Source organism: Mauremys mutica, chromosome 2 (assembly GCF_020497125.1).
Source record: "Mauremys mutica isolate MM-2020 ecotype Southern chromosome 2, ASM2049712v1, whole genome shotgun sequence".
In the NCBI taxonomy this organism is placed as follows: domain Eukaryota; kingdom Metazoa; phylum Chordata; order Testudines; family Geoemydidae; genus Mauremys; species Mauremys mutica.
The window spans coordinates 227,226,629-227,248,865 of NC_059073.1; the positions used below are offsets into that span (position 1 = coordinate 227,226,629).

A 22,237-nucleotide genomic window follows, 5' to 3' on the forward strand; every position below is an offset into this window, starting at 1 on the left:
TTTCACTTTCAGTAGGTGTGACTGCACATGGTATCATTTGTTTCCTGTTTTGAGTAATGTTTTGCATGCTGTTGAACTGCAGCCAGAGGCTTACCCAAAGATGACAGCGTTTCTGTCGCAGGTGAAAGGATTGCTATTTGTCACAGAGGTTTTGTGAGGCTCAGTTGAATAATTTTTGTAAAGCACTTAGCACGAAGTATTATCTTCGTCATTCTTAACACTCTGAAACATTATTAGTACATTAGTATTTGTATCACAGCAGCGCCTAGAGGCCTTAACCAAAATCATAACCCCATTGTGCTAGGAACAGTATAAACATATAGTAAGAGATAGTCCTTAAGAGCTTCAAGTCTAAAGAGGTGACAGACAAAAGTGTGTGAGGAGAAACCAAGACATACTGGAAACATAATAGAGAGTTTGAAAGTATTCATGTTTACACCTTCAGTGTGCATTCTATAAACCTCCCCATGCAAAAAACTTTACTTTATTTTCAGGAACCTCCATCAGTGGGATGTTTCTTACACCCAGTTACTGTTTCAGATGTTTACTTCAGTGAATCCCTTCAGGCTGACAAATACACTGGCTAAGATTCCATGGTTTTTAGCAATCTCTGTTCAAATAGTGGTTGTCTATTGTTTATTACCCTTGGAACGAAATTCAGCATTTAGTTCCAAGGTAGGATTTTTTAAATTATCATCATCATCATCATCATTTATTGAAAGATCTTCCTGTCTTACCAAACAGCTCACAGAATAAACAGCTAATTAGAGCTGGTCAAAGTTTTCTATCAAAATATGTTTTCAATTGAAAATGCAGTTTCCAAAAAAATCACATTTTCCAAGAATGTTTTTTGTTATTTTGACCAAATTTTTCATTTTTCCTTTGGGATAACATTTTGCTTCAAGTAGGATCAACTTGAGTCAAAACATTTTGGCTTGTCAAACTGACTCCAAATATTTAGCTTTAAGTCAGTTTGAATTAATCTGGACTGCCTGAGTACCTATGGTGCTTCACAGGAGTTGTACTCTGGGTGCTTCCTGTCCCCATTCTCATCTATGGGTAGGGCTCCTAATTTGGACTACATCTCCCATAATTCACTGCAGTTCCCCACCCCTCCGGATGCACTGCAATAATTCAACATGGGAATCCCATAATCATGGTGCATCATTGGAGATGTAGTCTGACCAGAGAGTTCAGCCCATAAAGGCAGCAAAACTCAACTCCCATGAGACACCACAGTAGCTCAGGTGGATGGGGTTCAATGTCAAACCAAGCCAAAATAAAACATTGACTTTTTAAATAAAAATATTTAATAATAATAAAAATACAGGACACATACTTTGATCTTTGTAAACATTAACACCCCCTATCCTCACCCACAAATAGCTAGGGTTTAAGTGCAATAAGTAGTCAAATATGTTTGGTATCAAGGCCTGGAACAGATCTAGACCATGTTGGATTGCCCATAATCAAGAACTTCTTCCATGTATAGGATTATGTTCTTCTGGTAAAGTAGGAAAACATCTGTGTCAGGATTTCCTGGATCTTCCAGGAGCAGTGTCTATCTGTGGTACTTAATTAGCCAACAGTCATGCCATCAGGTGCAGGGATTTCAGGCCTGGATGGAGTGTCTGACTATGGAGCTGGGAGATCAGGTCAGGACAGTCTTGGAGCTAGCTCAGAAGGTAGATGGATATTTTTAGTAGGTCTATCGGCCAAAACTGCCTCAGTCTGTATGGAGTTATGAGAACGATGGTGAATGTGTCCCCTTGTAACTTGTAAATCATCCTGGGGATCAGAGGAACCAATGTAAAGGGGATCAGGTGGTGGCCTGACTATCTGCTCAGGAAGCATGCTAACTTGTTGCTGACAAATGGGAGGTGAAGAGCTATTGGGATTATCCCATGTTGGTGGTATGTCCAATGCTTGGTGGCTTCCAGGCAGAAGGGAGATGATTGTGCACCTTCCTGCTTGTTTATATAGTGCATCACAGAGGTTTTGGCCATCAGGATATGCTCTGTGGGATTGTGAAGAACAGGTAGGACAGCCATGCAGGCTAGTCTTATAGCTCTCTGCTCTAAGACACCGATGTGGACCCCATGTCTTCTAGGTACCAAATCCTTTACATTCATAGATGGTTCAGATGGGCTTTCCAACCTGTCTCTGTCCCATGACTAATGTCTTTGTCAGGGAGTGGGGAAAGAATGGTACTCCTCCATGCACATTTCTGTGTTTCTTCCACCAGTTCTGCAACAACAAGAGGTAAGATCACAATGTTCATATGGTGTTTTTTCGGGGAATAGACTGACCTGAGCCAGAGTTGGAGCGGTAGCATATGAAGCCTGACAAGCTGTGTCCTGTATGTGCACATGGACATGGCCAAGCAACCCCACACACAGCTGCACCGTTGGTGTCACGTTTAGTTCTATCCCAAACACTAGCAACTGCATCAACAGGAACCTGTTTTGGGGAAGGTCAATGAGAGTCAGTCAGGCCTATGAACTTTATTATCCGTAATGGGTGAGGGACTATATTTAGTAGTTCACTAGAGGCCTAGCTGAAAAAACATGGAGAGGATGAATGTTAAGCTTGCCCACCTCCTTCTGGGATCTGCCTTTGTTCAGGTAAGGGTAGACATGAATGCCTTTCCTTCTGAAGTGTGCTATTATTACTAAACGTTTTGGGAAGGCTCTCAGTGACGTGGAGATACCTTATACTGGTGATAATTGGGCCCCACTCTGAATCTTAGGCACTTCCTGTGGGTCAGATGGATAGCTACATGGAAGTACACATCCTGTAAGTCACAAACCACAAACCAATCCTGAACCTGGAGAAATGGAATGATGGAAGCAAACATTACCATCCTGAATCTGAGTGGCGTATGAATGTGTCTTGGATATCCCCGGGTCTAGGATAGGATAAAGAATGCTTTTATTTAAGATAAGAAAATATCTAGAGTAGCCTCTTTCCCTGTATCCTGCAGTACCTCTTCTATGGCTCCTAGACAATGTAATGATGCTATTTCTGATTGTAACAGGCTCTTATGAAGAAGAACAGGAAAGAGTGGGGTTAGGCTGTAGTGAATGGAGCTGTATGTGGTAGCCCTGGACAATGAGGTCTAATGCCCTCTGTTGGCTATGAAAGCTGCCCAGGCCTGGTGATTCTCAAAGGCAGCATTAGGCTTCAGATCAGCTCCCATGTGGCTCCCAACCCGGCTGTTAAATCTGCTGGATCTAGGAGTAGGCTGGGTTAGTCAGATAAGGACATGGGTGCCCCTGGAGAACCTAGCTTTCTTCCTTTACTGGAATTCAGGATCTCAGCTCCAGGACTAAAAAGGTCTTTGTTGGACTTGATACTTGTAGGACTTCCCGTATGTAGCCTGTACTTTGTGCAGTGTGCCTGATGCCTGGAGCCACAACGCCTGCCACACTGTGATGGCTGTAGCCATTGACCTAGCTACAGTATCAGAGGTGTCCATGACCATCTGCAGCAATGTTCTCAGAGCCTCTCGTTGATGGTCTTTCATTTCAGACCTACAATCCTGCAGGATTTTTTTAAAGGAAAGGATGACCTCTCTTCCATGGGGTAATTACATATAGCAGACAATGTCTAGTGGTTCATCACTGGAAGCACCTTATGAATAAGCCTTGTGCCCAAACAGATCTAACTTCTTAGGGTTCTTGGCCATCAGAGTGCCTTTAGTGGATTTTTATTTTCCTTGCACTACGGAGATGACCAAGGGTGTGGTTGGGCATAGAAGTGCTCACAACCTTTAGGGAGCACCTGATACATTTTCTCCATAGGCTTAGAGATGGGAAGTATGATGACCGGGATCTGCCATAGCTCTTTAGCTCTTTCAGGCTCCCCTCATTAATGGGGAGAGCAATCCTAGCCAGTGTTGTCACACTCATAATATCAACATAGTCTCAATGGTCCTGCACAGGAAGTCCTGGAAAGACTCTGATGTCATTGATTGCTAGCATGGGAGCTACTGTCATTGTCTTGTCCACTAATGAGGAGGATTCCTTGAGTGGAGATGGAAATTATTATTGTTGTCCTTCTAGCATCTTCCACTTCTGTGGGCCCTTGTCCAGTTCCAGTGTGAACAAAGCCACCAGGGAGAGTTATTTCCTCTTTGTAGGCATGCGGGAGGGTGATCTGATGCTCAACACGTGGCAGGATGGTCCACAGGAAGATTGATGCAAAGCTAATCACCCTGCTGTACAGAGGGGTCATAGATCAATTTCCTCTTTTTTCCTTTTCCTTTGAGGGGAGTTAGGGGGACAAAGCTATTGAATGAAAGTGCAAAGATTTCTTCATGGAAAGGGTTGAAAATGAACCAACTTAGGGCTTCTAAGAAAGTAGGGGCTTGGATACTCACTGGGTTCCATCTCATTGCTATGAGTGATATGAGGGAACTGAGGAAGGGATGTAGCTGCCCAGCCCTTTATGGCACTCATGCCGGAGCATGAGGCAGCACAGCTTGCATGCACAGCCCCAAACACACTGCTATGCAAAATAAATGTGATCTCATATACAAGGCATGTGCACTCCTATAGTGGGATCCACACTGACATGTACTCAAAAAAGAAACAGGGGATTTATCGAAGTGTTTTTTCACACTAACAAAGTTGCTTCTTTAGTTGAACTATCCGAGAATTCACCTGGAAAGTCACAGTATCCTGGTTCTAGTTCCCACTCTGATTCTCTTTATAAATTAATTATTTAGCACATCTGCCTTTTTAAAGAGGTGCTGTGGCCTCCACTTGTTCATTTGTGCAGAGAGAAAAAAAATCACACTGAGATCTCAAGTGTCTCAGCAATTAGTAAAATGGGAAAGATGCTGCTCTAGGATTTTCAGGGACATTGTACTTCATAATCTTCAGTCTTGCTCAGTGTTACGATTATGATAACTTCAAGTGTTTTTATAACCTTAAGAATGTCAACATGTTTCCATTATCTACAGTGTACATATTATTTGGAACCTACTTCACGCCACAGAATTTATTAATGTATTTTCTTGGATCCTGGTAAAGTGGTCCTTCAATACACTGTGAAGGACTTAAGACCCTCATAGAAATCTTTTACTGATGAGTATTTAAAAAATATTGGAAAATCATTCAGAGGTGGGTAAAAAAACAACACTAGATTTTCAGTGGTTCAGCAGTATATTTTTTTCACAAGGAAACTCGACAAAAACACATAAAGAGAGCACTAAAAAGATCAGTATTCGCTGACCTTTAACCATGCATCACGTGTGTTTTCCACGATGTTTTAAAGAGAAGAAGTAAAAGAATAAAAGGGGGGAAAGAGCTTTAACAAAGAGAAAGTGAGAATGAAATTATTTTATCCTTCTTTGAACTTCATGGGCAGACATGATAGATGACAGCCCTTGTACTTTCAGTGTTTCTGCCCGATAGAAGGGTTAGCTTGAAAAAATGACCTATTATGTAGGGATCTGAAAAATGGATCTCATGGGAGTCATGCCCTTTTACATTATTCTGAAAGTGACCAATGACTAGTATCCAATCTCTCTCTCCCCAGCTTTTATATGATTTCAAAGTTGATATGGCTGGCCTTAGGCAGGCACTTATTTAGCCATGTCTGTAAAAATGCTTAAAGTGCAGTTCTTCTCTGAAAAAGAACTATGAAAAAATGACTTCTCCTTACTTCTCATCTGCTTCCTTTCTGTATTCAGAATCAGATGTGCTTACTTTTGCAATTTAAATAATTTTTTTTTACTTCTTTTTACTCATGTTAGCAACACAGAGACAAAACAGCTAACTGAGCAAACAAGATTTGATTCCGTTTTGTGCATTATCAGCAAAATTGATTACAGAGTTTCAACCAGTGACACCTGGGCAACTCCATTGTCATAAAGAACATTGACAATTGGAAGACAGTAGGTTAGCCTAAATGACAGCAAGGTCCAGATTTTTAAATGTATTTTAGGCAATTAGGAGCCTAAATCTCATTGGCTGTCATTTGAAAATTGAGATTTAGGCTCCTAAATCAGTTAGACCTTGCAACACTGTGTGCCACAAAGCCTAAATACCTTTAATCTGGACCTAAGAGCCTAAATTAATCTTCAGAACTTTTATTACTGGTGAGGCACAAAGAGGTAAGAACCCAGTTTGGGCCCCAAATCAGGGCAGCACCTAAGCTTATACTCAAGTAGGAAAGCATGTGTAAGTACTAAGTGCTGTCCTGAATAGGGTTGCCTTCCTAGATCATAACACTTGACTCTCTAGCACCAGGGAAGTATGCAGTACTGACAGTTAGAAAATCACCTTTTCACTTGACAACTGAGGATATGGGAATTATTAATCGACAATAAACATGTAACACACATAAAGCATTTTTAGTCACTTTTTCAGAGCACTGCCACCCTATAAGTGCATGTATCACAGTGTAGCTACTGCATGTCCTGTATATGTGATTTCAGATCCACAAAGTATTGAGTACCATCACCACTTTCCATTGAAAAGTTGCAAATACTTAAAGCTGAGTGAATAATCTACTAGGATTAATTTATTCAACAATTTATTGAACAAATATTACCTTTAGTGTCTATTAAAAAAATTCTTAAGCTTATTAGTTATATGAAATTATTCTCAAATTTATTCTGCCAATTGTTTTGGATAAGTAGACTGTGAGAATTGTAAATTCTTGCTTAGACTGCAAGCATTTTGGGTCAGGGACTAACTCATATTACATGTACATACAATAACTAACACAATGACCCTTAAAGCTTCCTTATTTCACTAGTTTTTCACTATGTAGAGGCTGTGAGATGATGGGTCTCCTGGCACTTTTAGTGCCACCATTTATTTTTGGCACCAACCTCCATTGTTTGCTTGCATAAAACAAAACACTTATGGGGAAAAAATCATTTACTATTTCATAACAGTGTTCTCTTCTGACTAAAGAAGATGCAAGAAATTACATCAGTTCAGTTCTGTATGACCTCTTCTGGTATACAGCACATCTGTAAATATGTACCCCAACTCACTATCATAGAATATTTTTCTTGACACTTTATTCTCTAGAGATGAATTACTAATATACAAATAATTATTTCTATGGCCTGACAGAGCTGAAGAAATCACGGATAACCTTAAAAAAAAGAAGTGGGAGCATTTCTCAATGTGATGGTGCCACACATGTCCTTATATAGGCCCTGATTCAGAAAGGTAGTTAAATTCATGTGAACCTTTAGCAGATTAGCAATCTCATTTATTTCAATGGGAGTACTCATGTGTTTTAAGCAATGTACAGGCTTAAGTATCTTGCTGAACTGAGGCCACAGTTTAGCTATGCAAATGTTGATATCTATATTGCAGAGCATAAAGTGGAATAAGCACAGCTGAATATGGCTCTTAAGAGTGTACAGACACATTAAAACAATAAGAGTATGTCTACACTGACATCAGCTGGCCCATGTCAGCTGACTTGGGCTACAGAGCTGTTTAATTGTGGGGTAGATGTTCAGACTCAAACCGGAGCCTGGGCTTTGGGAGACTTCCCACTCGCAAGATTCAGCAGTTATAACCCAAACCCTGCAAGCCCGAGTCACCTGACACAGGCCAGCCATGGGTGTTTAATTGTGGTGTACATACCCTAAAAGGCCAGAGCGCCAGGAGAAGAAGGGACTTTTCATAGGCTGAGCAACACCAAATGAAGCACAAAAAAAATACCCTACCCATCTTAGGCTTCTTATCATTCTCAGCAGCTGACAAAGGCAACATCAGTAAATGGCAATTAAAGTTTGTAATCCAACATCTTTCACCTGAATGGACTATATGGCAGAGTACTTTTGGATAATGTAGCAGAAAAAGCAGTCTAGCTTACCTTTTCCTAGAGAGATCTGTTCAGCTTACATCCGTGTGCCCCAGTCCTTCTGGGGTTTTAAGAGTGCGATGCATAGCTGACTGTAAAACAAAGCAAAATTACCACATTTTAAAGGAATTTAATTGGAGTGCTCACTTGTGTAAGTTTTAGAATGGTTATTTTAAATGGAAAATTGGAGCAGGATCTATGCCGACACATAGATTCACCAAAGAAATCCACTGGGAAAGGCCCAACATAGGTCATCACCCCCAGTGTCCCTCCATATGGTGGAACAGAAGTAGGGATGTTTTCTAGTCTGCCACCTAATTAATAAGAATACAGTTCATTTGCAGCTTAGTACTAATGAGTGTATATTGACAGCAAGATTTTCTGTTTTAGACGTATTAATGAATGTAACTGTATTCCACTCTCAATGAGTGGCATCTAATATTGCACATCATAGAGAAGGGTGGAGACAGCTGGTATTGATAGAAGTCTTCCTCCCTGAAGAAATTCAGCATTCAGTGCCAGGAAGAGGAGTTCCCACAATAACAAACTCCAGCAAGTTGGTTAACACCATGTTGCCTCCTTTGCTTCCTTTCCAAATTGCTTGATGTTTTTGAAAGAATGAATCCATCTCTTTAACTTTGTTTTTAAAAAAGCCAGGTGGAGCATTAGTCTGAAAAAAGATTTATAATAAAAATAAAGCCACCTACTGTAACTATTAGAAAGTGTTCGGAGAAAGATAGGAAACAACTTGTCCTCTTGGCTTATACAATACCATTGATTTTCCTCTTAGTATGTACAAGAACACAGATTCAAAGAGCCATATTTACCGTTGGTATAACTCTAATTAGTTTAAATTTATATCAGGGATAAATTTGGCCCATACATTTTATCCTGCAAGTAGCTACTAAATATGAAATAATTCATATCAACTGGCAGTAATTATATACAATTTATGAGGAACTAAAGTGGAAATACAGACATCAGATACTTTCAAACAAGGGGGTCCTTGTTGACTCATGTATTTTGATATCCTGGTCTTTTATCCGCCAGTATGTTTTTCACCTACATATCAAAATTGGAAGATGGTATACCACACTACCTTCCATGTGAATTTCATATATTACATTAAGACTCTAAGCCCCTTGATATGATGGGACCGTTATCTGTGATGAAGCATGTGTGTGTATTGCTTCACAAGCAATAAAGTTGGGGAAAAAATGGTATATAAAGCAGCTGAACATTTTAAAAAGTATGTTCATGAAGGGACATTAGTTAGGAAAACAGAATATATAAGTTATCTGGAGTAACATCCCTCCTCCTGACCATTTACAAATTTACATGCTAGTATGCAGTGCTAGTCATTACGTTCTTTAAAACAAACTGTTGTAAAGTATTGTAACTAAATATTGAACTCTTTCCACAGCATTCCCTATGCTATGTGTAGGGAGTTATGGTAATACTAATTACATACAAATGGCAAATGTGAAGTTTTACCATGGCAACCACTGTATTTCAGATATATAGCCCAACCCACAAAAAGTTAACTTCATCAGTGAAAAATCCTATTTTAAAAATAATTCATTCCTACCATTGAAACAATATACAGATGTTTTTATTTATTATTTGTACTACAGGAGCATCTAGAAACTTCAGCTGAGATCAGGGCTCATTGTGCTAGTTTCTGTACATATGACTGGTAAGAGACATTCCATGCCCCAAAAAAATTACATTTCAAAGACAGTCAAAACATGGGTGAAAGGAAGTAAGTATTTATTACTATCACCATTCTACAGATGGGTGAGGCAGATAGGTTATCTGGTCTCACGGGAAGTCCATGGCAGAGCTAAGAACTAATTCCAGAACTGGAGTCAGTGATTTAGTTGGAAGGCTATATAAATGCGCAAATATAAATGTTTTGTTTGCTGCTCATTTGTTTCTCTCTCTCTTTTTTCTTTTTTTTTTTCATTTGACAAAGATTTTGTTTTGTTTTGCTTTGCTTTGCTTTTTTTAAAGGAACAAAATGCAAAAGATGGTAGTTATGAGACTAAAGTAACAATGGGCACATAGATTGAGGTCACATGCAAATTAGTTCTTGTGACACCATTCTACTGCTATTTTAGATCAGTGCTATAAAAGGCATCTTACTTTTGCATCATTCAGGGAGTGGTCATGTGACCTGTTGTTACACCAGCAACAAAATTCATTCTTACACATGCATCCCACAGTTCATAAAAAGTATACAGCACTTTCTATCTGTAAATCTCAAAAAACATTACAAAACTATATAAACTTTATTATCCACATTTTACAGATGAGGAAGCTGAGCTCAGTTAAGCATAAAGTGGTCCATCAAGTTAGGGCAAAACCAGAAACAGAATCTGCTCTCCCAATTCTCAGAGCTGGGAAATGAATTCAGATTCACGATATATGGAATCACAGGAGGCATTTATTAAAGAAAACAGTTATAACTATAGACTCACAAACAAGCTTCCATGTAGCTTGAGTTCAGCCTTTGCCTGATCCAATCAGGGCCGGCTCCAGCTTTTTTGCTGCCAAGCGGCAAAGCAAAAAAAACCCAAAAAAACCCCATGATCTGCAGCACTTCAGTGGCGGGTCCTTCCCTACTGACCTTGGCACAAAAAATAGGAATGTGCTAATAAAGTTTGCGGATGACACAAAGCTGGGAGGTATTGCTAACACAGAGAAGGACCCGGGGTATCATATAGGAAGATCTGGATGACCTTGTAAACTGGAGTAATAGTAACAGGATGAAATTTAATAGTGAAAAGTACAAGGTTATGCATTTAGGGATTAATAACAAGAATTTTAGTTATAAATTGGGGACACATCAGTTGGAAGTAACAGAGGAGGAGAAGGACCTCGGAGTATTGGTTGATCACAGGATGACTATGAGCCGCCAATGTGATATGGCCGTTAAAAAAGCTAATGCGGTTTTAGGATGCATCAGGCGAGGTATTTCCAGTACAGATAAGGAGGTGTTAGTACCATTATACAAGGCACTGGTGAGACCTCATCTGGAATACTGTGTGCAGTTCTGGTCTCCCATGTTTAAGAAGGATGAATTCAAACTGGAACAGGTACAGAGAAGGGCTACTAGGATGATCCGAGGAATGGAAAACCTGTCTTATGAAAGGAGACTCAAAGAGCTTGGCTTGTTTAGCCTAACCAGAAGAAGGTTGAGGGGAGATATGATTGCTCTTTATAAATATATCAGAGGGATAAATATTAGGGAGGGAGAGGAATTATTTAAGCTTAGTACCAATGTGGACACAAGAACAAATGGATATAAACTGGACACTAGGAAGTTTAGACTTGAAATTAGATGAAGGTTTCTAACCATTAGAGGAGTAAAGTTCTGGAACAGCCTTCCAAGGGGAGTAGTGGGGGCAAAAGACATATCTGGCTTGAAGACTAAGCTTGATAAGTTTATGGAGGGGATGGTATGATGGGATAGCCTAATTTTGGCAATTAATTTGGCAATTGATCTTTGATTATCAGCAGGTAAGTATGCCCAGTGGTCTGTGATGGGATGTTAGATGTGGTGGGATCTGAGTTGCTACAGATAATTATTTTCTGGGTGCTGGCTGGTGAGTCTTGCCCACATGCTCAGGGTTTAACTGATCACCATATTTGGGGTCAGGAAGGAATTTCCCTCTAGGGCAGATTGGCAGAAGCCCTGGAGGTTTTTCACCTTCCTCTGCAGCATGGGGCATGGGTCACTTGCTGGAGGATTCTCTGCAGCTTGAGGTCTTCAAACCACAATTTGAGGACTTCAGTAACTTAGACATAGGTTAGGGGTTTGTTACAGGAGTGGGTGAGTGAGATTCTGTGGCCTGCATTGTGCAGGAGGTCAGACTAGATGATCATAATGGTCCCTTCTGACCTTAAAGTCTATGAGATGGAGAACCTCAGTCTGCAGAGCTATAGAACAAACCTTGTTTAACTGCCATACCGTTGTTACAAAAAAGAAAAATCACGTTTCTTTGATACAATATGTACTCCAATATTATCCCTTTTATCTTACACGGTACAAAATAAAATCTTGGCAGTAAACAAAAAATTGAATATTTCATCATTTTATAATGTACAAAACCACTGCACATCAAATATTTATGAAATATTTTTTAAAATAATATTCCCAGTACATTTATCCATGAAGAATTAATCCCTTATGAACTCAACATTTCTCCCCTCCTCCCCCCATAAACATTTTATCTCATTTTATAAAAATACTAGAACATTTACAAGATGATACTGGAAGAAATAGCATTGGTGAAAGCTGGGGTTTGTAATTGCAAAGTTAATTATCTTTCCTAAACCATCAGTTGTCACTTACATAGACCAGATTCTAGCAGGCTCTCAGGGGATCGACTTTATTTCATTCCTAATGGCTTGGGACCCACCATTTTGCTGTCTCTGAACATTTGGTCACTGAATGCACCATTTATGGAGTATTGTTTAATTAAGGACAAATTAAGAGAACTGTGAACAGAATTTAATTTCATATACTGTGTAAATTCTTTTAAAGAGGGTACTAACTATAGGCATTATAACTTTTCATTATCCACTGCTTCTACAAGGTATGGACAATTTATTGTTTGCAACAGTTAAAACTTTTGTTTACTCTTTGGGGGATTATGCTGGCATTGCTGTTTTTGTGCTTCATGATTCCTTTAACCCCTTATGTGACACAGTTCAGTATTGCCCTGAGCCACATATCTGAAAAAGCAGGCATAGGAATTACAACAGGACAGACAGCATATGTTTATAAGGCTAAAGGATGAGATGAACACCACAGTATTTCATGGTCAGGTACCTTTTTATGGGATACATATGCCCTGCGCAGCAGGGAACCCAGCTTCATTGGGCATTCTTGTGCAGTAGCTCACAGCAAAAAGGCGAGAATGGGGATAACGCTGAAGAATCCATTGCTAGGTGGATCCTTCCCCCATGCAGCTACTTCAGCCATTGGACTTAAACAGCCTCCAGGGAGAGGTTCCACAGCTATTCTATGTGACTGGTGGGAGGTTGTTTTCCCTTCTACTCAACAACTAGCCCATTACGTGAGCTGTATGGTGGATGGTATATTTGGCCTTTAATGCAGCATTAGGACTGGGATTTCAAACACACCAGAACTAGGGAAGACAAAATTGTGGTATCCACAGCAATTGGAATTCTACAATATATTTTGCCTTAATAACCATAGAGCTATTACATCTAGAGGGAAGAACAGGTATAATTTTATCAATCTAAATACAAGTGTACAGTATTTTAAATTGATTTTATATTACTTCTGTGTATTATTTAATACTGTTTTGGTTTCCAAGAGGTCAGAAAGGATACCTGATTGCTTTCAAAGGGTGGCAATCAACGAGCAGACACAAAGACAGAATTCTGTATTTCTAGTATACTTTAACAATCATGAGCATGTACACTTTTGAACAGGGGCATCTAATGGCAAAAGCAAAAGCACAGCTTGTAATTCACAAATATAACTACCCAAAATCCCAGCAAAACAATTCTGCGCTGGAGTTCCCAAACAGGCCTGTGAGGGCTGCTGCTCCCCGGGCTGTGGTTGTCCAAACTCCTTCCCCAGATCACACAAAACAGTCCTTTGTCAGAAGTGGAGCTGGGCAAATACTCCAGACATTTTTTACATCAGTTCAAATATTAAACAAATCCACTTTGTGTCCATGCCCTTTTTGGTCCTCACTTCATATGAATATTCTAGCAATGAATTTATTGGGAGGCTGGTTTGCCAAAACAATGAATGTTAATGTTAATCAGCTTGTTCACAGGACGTGAGTTTTGATTTTGTACTTGCATCTGAAGTGTGAGTCTGAGTTCTGCACATCCAACCAATAAACAGACACATACCATACCACCTATGCGTCCAGTCAAAATAGCTCAGCTTTCACATTTTGAATCTTCACAACTGCTCTCAAACAAGCTGGAGACCAAGAACTACCTGAATAATTTAAAATGAACAATTATGAATTATTCATCCAGCTCTAGCTAAAATCATGTCCCTGGACTGTCGGAGTCATTACCCCCAGATACCGATGGTATTTTTGCAAAACAAATTGAAACAATCAATGAATAAACTTTCAAGTACCAATGAAACATCCTCTTACAGAAAAGGGCTTGTTTGTCAGCCACTGCCCTCACCAATTAACTCAACTCACTACTATGCACCAATGTGCACATATATCTACATTCAAATTTGTCTCTGTCCAACATAACGACCCTGTTACAGTGACATAGTAAACCTCCTCCTAGAATAGGATAGAGCCATGCTTGACCTACTGAGGTTGAGGCAGTGAGAGTGTAGACACTATATAACCTATGTCATCCCTAACCTCAGCAGCTGTCCCATGACGCTGCCATTCCCTGCAACAGTGACTGCTCTGGTCACAATTTTAAATGTCACTGCACAGTGGTCACAGGGACCGGAAGCCACTCCACCACCTCCTTTCAGTCCCCCTAGAAATGCCTTTCTCTGACTGCCCAATCCTGCAAACATCCCTAGCAGCTCACCCTTGTTGTGTGCAACTGCCTAGCTAACCATCCCAACTCCACTCACTAGATGCGCTCCTGAGAGCATGGGAAGAAGAGACTCTGCAAGCACCACTACAGACCAGCCATAGACATGTAGACATCAATGAGCAGATTGCAAGAGGGATGCAGGCAAAGGGGTATGACAGGGGTCAGCTGCAGTGCCATGTGAAAGCAAAGGCACTTTACCAGGAATTCCACCAGGCCAGGAAATACAACAATAGATCTGGTGCGGCATCACAGACCTGCTGTTTCTATAAAGAACTGCATGCCAGACTTGGCGGAGACTCCATCAGCACCCTGCCGACCACTGTGGGTACCTCAGAGAAGCCCAAGACGGAGACCGCTGCCATGAATGGTGAGGAGGAAAAGGAGGACAACTCCGGCCATGCCATGAGCCAGGACCTGTGGGAGACTTCACCGTTGTGTTTATGGGAATAAGAGAAGGGACTTTTTAAATCTTTGGTGGCTGTACACAGACGTAACTTGCGCAGCCACAGTTTATAGTAGACATGGTATAGTAAAACAGGTGTAACTTTGTGTGAAGGAACAGATTTAAGTTAAACTGAAATAAGCCACTTTTAAACCGAAATAAGAGCATAAATAAAACACAAGGGGTTTACATCAATTTAACTAAACTGATTTAATTAAACCAGTGCAAATTTATGTGAAGACAAGTCCTTAATTACAAAGCAATTATAAAATGATACATGCCATGTTTAAACCACTATAAGTGTGTTCAGGCAGGGGTTTGTACCAGTTGAACTGAAATATTTTTAAAACTGATTTAAGTTGAACTGATGCAATTTGTGTGTGCAGACAAGCCCCATTAGGTCCTATGGCTACAGAAGTGGTTATCAGAGGCCTTGTCTACACTACAAGACTATTTCGAATCTACTTAAGTCGAATTTGTGGATTCGACCTTATGAAGTCGAATTTGTGTATCCACAGTAAATACACTAATTCGAATTTCTGAGTCCACAGTAACGGGGCTGGCGTCGACTTTGGAAGCGGTGCACTGTGGGAAGCTATCCCACAGTCCCCGCAGTCCCCGCTGCCCATTGGAATGCTGGGTAGAGCTCCCAATGCCTCCTGGGGGAAAAATGTGTCGAGGGTGCTTTTGGGTAACTGTTGTCATTGAACCGTCAATCACGCCCTCCCTCCCTGAAAGCTCCGGCGGGAAATCTGTTCGCGCCCTTCTCTGGTCGGTTACAGCGCGGACGCCACAGCACTGCGAGCATGGAGCCCGCTGCGATCATCGCTGCACTTATGGCCATTGTCAACTCCTCGCACCTTATCGTCCACCTCTTCCACAGTCAGCTGCTGAGAAATCGGGCGAGGAGGCTCCGGCAGCGCGGTGAGGACAGGAATTCACAGAGTGGCGCAGACCTCTCACAAAGCAGGGTACGCCGCGCCGTGGAGATCATGGTGGCAATGGGTCAAGTTCATGGTGTGGAACGGCGATTCTGGGCCTGGGAAACAAGCACGGACTGGTGGGACCGCATAGTGCTGCAGGTCTGGGATGAATCACAGTGGCTGCGAAACTTCAGGATGCGTAAGGGCACTTTCCTTGAACTCTGTGACTTGCTGTCCCCTGCCCTGAAGCGCCAGGACACCCGGATGCGAGCAGCCCTGACTGTGCAGAAGCGAGTGGCCATAGCCCTCTGGAAACTTGCAACGCCAGACAGCTACCGGTCAGTAGCGAACCACTTTGGCGTGGGCAAATCTACCGTGGGGGTTGCTGTGATTGAAGTAGCCCACGCAATCGTTGAGCAACTTCTCTCAAAGGTAGTGACTCTCGGAAACGTCCAGGACATCATAGATGGCTTCACCGCGATGGGATTCCCAAACTGCGGTGGGGCTATAGATGGGACTCACATCCCTATCCTGGCACCAGCCCACCAGGCCAGCGAGTACATTAACCGAAAGGGCTACTTTTCTATGGTGCTGCAAGCACTGGTAGACCATAGGGGACGTTTTACCAACATCTTCGTTGGGTGGGCGGGCAAGGTTCATGACGCGCGTGTGTTCAGGAACTCTGGTCTGTTTAAACGCCTCCAGGCAGGTACTTTCTTCCCGGACCACAAAATAACGGTTGGGGATGTGCAGATGCCTACAGTGATCCTCGGAGACCCAGCCTACCCGCTAATGCCCTGGCTCATGAAGCCCTATACAGGCGCCTTGGACAGAGAGAAGGAACTCTTCAACTACCGGCTGAGCAAGTGCAGAATGGTGGTGGAGTGTGCTTTCGGACGTCTCAAGGGGAGATGGCGGAGCTTACTGACTCGCTCGGACATCAGCGAAAAGAATATCCCCGTAGTTATTGCTGCTTGCTGTGTGCTACACAATCTCTGTGAGAGCAAGGGCGAGACCTTTTTGTCCGGATGGGAGGTTGAGGCAAATCGCCTGGCTGCAGTTTACGCTCAGCCAGACACCCGTGCCGAGAGAATATCCCAGCGGGAAGCGCTGTGTATCCGGGAGGCTTTGAAAGCAAGTTTCCTTGGAGAGCAGGGTAACCTATGACTCTCCACTTGCTTTCAAGAGAAACTGACCCTGGGCCTGTGTCTGTATGTGTCGATTTTGATCTCCGGTTACATACCCCGTTCTCCAAGTTTCCCCCACTTCCAAAGCACGTTTTAAAGCAAATTAATTGTTATACTCATTATTAATAAATCTTTGTTTTACTTTGCATTTCTGTTCAGGTGTTGAAACATGGACGCATACTGTGCTGGGCACGGTGTGCACTGATGTACAGACCGCTTGTTCCATAAAGGAATGACATCCTCCTGCTCCTACATAGGTCTCTGGGGTGGGGGACGGTTGCAAGTGGTTGTGCATGAAGGGGAGGGATTGCAGGAAGGGGTGGGTTTGCAGGAAGGGGCGAGTGGTGCCTTCTTTGGATAGGGGTTTGGATGACGGCAGTGGGCTGCGGGTTTGGGCGTAGGAAGGGGTGAGGGGTGTGGGGGAAGGGTGAGTATCTGTCCGTGGATGAGGGCTCTTGTTGGGGCTCAGGGCAGCGGAGAGACTCGTTGCTACGGTGGAAGTGCATGGTAAGAGCAGCGTGCCTTAACATTAAGGGGGTGGCAGGCGCTAGGACCCTGGACAAGCATACACCACACAGAGTGACCCTGGTGCCAACTGACTGCAGTGTGTGTGTGCCCTGCAGTTGATCATGGCCCCAAGTCTGTACCCTGGTAATGTAGGCTATACCATGCAATTATAAATCCCCTCCCCACCCCCATACACAAAAAAATCCTCTGACACGAAAGACGTGACCGAAACAGTGAATAACAGCAAACAGCTTTTAATAATCTAATACACAGTGGGGGGATGAAACTTGGATTTGGGACTGGGTGAGCCTGTAAGGGAAGCACTTCTACAAATTTATAGCGTGAGAGGTGTGTGGTACATTAGCGCTATGCAGTGGTGCAGTGACAGTTCTCATGGCCCCTACCGCCCCTCCGTCTTGTACTTTTGGGTGAGGGGGGGGCAGGACTTCTTGGCGGGGGAGGGCGGTTGCAGATACACTGCAGGGGGGCTCTGTCCTCCTGCCTGCGGTCCTGCAGAACATCAACAAGGCGCCAGAGCGTGTCCGTTTGCTCCCTCATTAGCCCAAGCAGCGTTTGAGTCGCCTGCTGGTCTTCCTGCCGCCACCTATCCTCCCGTTCGATGTGTGTGCGATGCTGTTGACATAGGGTCTCCCTCCACTGTCTCTGCTCTGCCGCCTCGGCTCTGGAGCAGGCCATCAGTTCCGCGAACATCTCGTCCCTAGTCTTTTTCTTTCGCCGCCTAATCTGCGCCAGCCTCTGCGAGGGGGATGCCGGGGCAGTCCGGTGAAAGAGCCGAAGCTGTGTGATGGGAAAAGTAACTGATTTCCTTGAACAGATACATGTTTGCGAACAGTGAACACAGTCTAGTCAGTTTCTCTGAACAAGACCATACAGGGCAACAAGTCTCACGAGATCTCAGGACAAGTTCGAGATTTCGGAATACGCTCTCATTGGCTGCGGCATTGCACAGGAGAGCGGACAAGTGGGGAGAGACAGCTGAATCCATCTAGCAGACAGTCCTGGTAAGCCTTACAGTACATTCTGCTTATCAGTTAATGGATAGCTGTGCCCTCCCGCTAAAGCCAATCTGGAAATCATATACTCTGACCCTTTTCCAGCCACTCCCGCCAGTGCACGGGAAAGATCAATGTATGCTTTTCCTATGTGGCCTACAACACGTGGCTGTTAAGCGAGGGTCATTGTTATGCAAAGTAAAAGTCAACCATTCACAACAGTAACAATACACTAATTGCCCTAATTAGATGCAGCATTTCATGAACGAGATCACCCTGAGGCGGGTCCCTCGGAGTCACAAAGAGCGGATGCTAAGGGAAGCCCTGCAGAGACCAGGACCATATGCGGCCATGCTTGTGGAGGCGATGATTCCCATGTACATAAGGATGTCCTGGCGCGGAAGAGTGTGCTTCCACGGAGCACCCAACAAGGCACCTCTCCCCAGGAACCTCCTGCGGAGGCTTTTCGAGGACATAAATGAGACCTTTCTTGAATTGTCCCTGGAGGATTATTGTTCAATCCCTATATGTGTGGACCTACTTTTCATATAGTTTTTCATTGAAAATTTTATATATAGTATTTCTATTTTTTTATACCTGTTTTATAAAAAATAAATGTTTACATGTTTATAGCACTTACCGCCTGATCCTTCCCCTGATTCAGAGTCCGGGTTAACGGCCGGGGAGGGTTGGTAGGGGATCTCTGTGAGGGTGATGAAGAGATCCTGGCTGTCAGGGAAAGCGGTATTGTGTTCGCTGTCACCTGCGCCGTCCTCCACAGACCCTTCCTCATCTTCCCCATCGGCGAACATCGAGGAGGAACTGTCCAGGTTCACTATGCCATCCACTGAGTCCACGGTCACTGGTGGGGCAGTGGTGGCAGACCCACCTAGAATGGCATGCAGTGCCTCGTAGAAGCGGCATATCTGGGGCAGGGCTCCAGAGCGTCCGTTTGCCGCTCTGACTTTTTGGTAGCCTTGTCTCAGGTCCTTGATTTTCACGCGGCACTGCATTGCATCCCGGCTGTATCCTTTCTCTATCATTGCTTTGGAGACCTTCTCGAAGGTCTTTGCATTCCGCTTGCTGGAGTGCAGCTCCGACAGCACAGACTCCTCGCCCCACACACCGATCAGATCCAGGACTTCCCGGTCTGTCCATGCTGGGGACCTCTTTCTATTCTTGGATTGGCCGGACTCCTCTGCTGGAGAGCTCTTCATCGTTGCAGGTGCTGCGGAGCTCGCCCCGATGTCCAGCCAGGACGTCAGATTCAAAGTGCCCAGACAGGAAAATGAATTCAAATTTTCCCGGGTCATTTCCTGTGTGGCTGGTCAGAGAATCAAGCTCCGACTGCTGTCCAGAGCGTCAACAGAGTGGTGCACTGTGGGATAGCTTCCGGAGCTACTAAGTTCGATTTGCATCCACACCTAGCCTAATTCGAGCTAGCCATGTCGAATTTAGCGTTACTCCACCTGTCGGGGTGGAGTACCGAATTCGAACTAAAGAGCCCTCTAGTTCGAATTAAATGGCTTCCTGGTGTGGACGGTTGAGCGGTTAGTTCGAATTAACGCTGCTAAATTCGAATTAAAGTCCTAGTGTAGACCAGGCCAGAGAGCCTTCAAGCAATATCTGAATCTCTTGGATAGATTTCTTAAAAGATAAAGAGTATTCAGGGCAGGATAACTTTTCAGGGAGTAGAGAATTTTGCAACCTTAGAGATCTGTCCCTGGTTTACGTAGATATCTAGATAACCCAACTTTGGCCAAATCCTGCACTCAGACATAGGGCTCTTGTTGTGCACTTACACTGGTAGTAAATTAGCACACGGTGCCTGATAAATCAATGTTATTTTCACGGTTTTATCTCTTAACCAATTTTAATGGAGATGCCAAGTTTGAACTTTTAAATCATAACTGTATTTAAATTATCCGAGCATAAAAAGCTGAATTATTTCCCCCATATTCAGATAACCATTTCTGGATTTTCAACACACACTTCTTGGTGGATAACAAAATCTTAACTTTCTGTGCTGAGAAAAAGCATAAGAAATTAATTTCAATACAAAAGCAGTTATCAGGCAAAATCAGAGCTGAGAATGAAAGTACTATCTTAACAAAAATTATAGCATCGCTGGTATGATGCTGTAATTCTATAGGAATTGTACAGCATCAAAAACCTGTCAGGTGAGATTTAGGAATACACCACTACCTCGATATAACACCACCCGATATAACACAAATTTGGATATAATGCGGTAAAGCAGCGCTCCAGGGGATCGGGCCTGCGCACTCCGGTGGATCAAAGCAAGTTCAATATAACACGGTTTCACCTATAACGCGGTAAGATTTTTTGGCTCCCAAGGACAGCATTATATTGAGGTAGAGGTGTATATCTAGAAATCATTCCCAATTGGATAACCGTCTATAATCCTGATACAAAGTCTGTAAAATGTTCATGTGAGGTAGTCCATATTCTAAGGGTAGCATATCATTTCAGAGCTGTCAGTTTTAATTTCTGTTTTATTAATTTTTCCATGTCTAAAGACATATATTTCAAATGGCATATATCAAGTAGACTGTAATCTCACAAAGAAGCAATACAGCTATGGGTTATTCTGACAAGCTCCAACATTTTTTACATGAAAACTCCAATCTTTGAAAGGAATAGATGGAAAAAAATTTTCTGTGAAAGCTGATGGAAGAAGAGGCAGGAGTTCAAACACCTTGGTAGACTGGAGGTAAAGAATAAGGCCAATGTATAGAATTGCAAAAGTAGATATAAGACGCAGATTCCCGTGGAAAATATGGTTTTCTTTGATGGAAGAGGAGGGGAATAGGGTGTTGGGCAGGATTTGGATAGGCACAAAGAGATGGCAACCCCTGTGGCTCTCAGCTACATGGACACACCAGGATGTTCCCCCCTTATAAAGAAGGGATACAATCAGGGCCGGCTCCAGACCCCAGCGCGGCAAGCACGCGCGTGGGGCGGCCCTTTCCTGGGGGGGGCGGCAGGCTGGGCCGGCGGACCTGCCACAGTCATGCCTGCGGGAGGTCCACCGGAGCCCCGGGACGACCGGACCTGCCGCAGGCATGACTGCGGAGGGGGCACTCGTCCCGCGGCTCCAGTGGACCTCCCGCAGGCATGACTGCGGACGGTTCGCTGGTCCCGCGGCTCGGCTGGACCTCCCGCAGGCATGACTGCGGCAGCTCAAGTGGAGCCGCCGGACCTGCGAACCGTCCGCAGCTGTGGGAGGTCCAGCCGAGCTGCGCGACCAGCGGACCCTCCGCAGTCATGCCCGCGGGACGTCCGCGGCTCCGGGGCGCCTCCCGCGCATGACTGCTTGGGGCGGCCAAAAAGGTAGAGCCGCCCCTGGATACAATAGTCAGAGCTAATACAGAGAAGCTGCTACAGAGTCTGCCCACTGCCTGGTGGAGGAGGCCTTGTCCCTGATATCCCTATGGAAAAACCCTGTGATGTGGCCATTTAGGATTAAAGATGGGAGAGATAAAGAACCTCTACTGAAAACTCAAAATAATCCAACAGTCATACACCATGTATTATTGCCCATAGTTTGCTGAGCATAAAAGGTTATTGAGGCTAAGTGGCTAAACAGGATAAACAGCAGTACTGTCTCTTTACAAAGCCTCTATTCAACAAAGTTAAAAAGTACCTGTCATAAACAGATAGTTAAGGGTTAATGTCTCTTTTACCTGTAAAGGGTTAAAAAGTTCAGTAAACCTGGCTGACACCTGACCAGAGGAC

The 22,237-nt window shown here is 43.4% G+C and overlaps 1 long non-coding RNA gene across 1 annotated transcript in view; it reads right to left on the reverse strand.

Moving 5' to 3' along the window:
* Positions 1-382: 382 nt before the first annotated feature.
* LOC123364539 overlaps positions 383-22,237 on the reverse strand; it is a 31,331-nt gene continuing 9,476 nt past the window's right edge. The window contains exons 2-3 of the long non-coding RNA XR_006577157.1: positions 7,852-7,931; positions 383-2,247 (exon numbers count right to left, since the gene is read on the reverse strand). This is a non-coding gene — a long non-coding RNA (uncharacterized LOC123364539). The remainder of the gene's footprint in view (positions 2,248-7,851; positions 7,932-22,237) is intronic.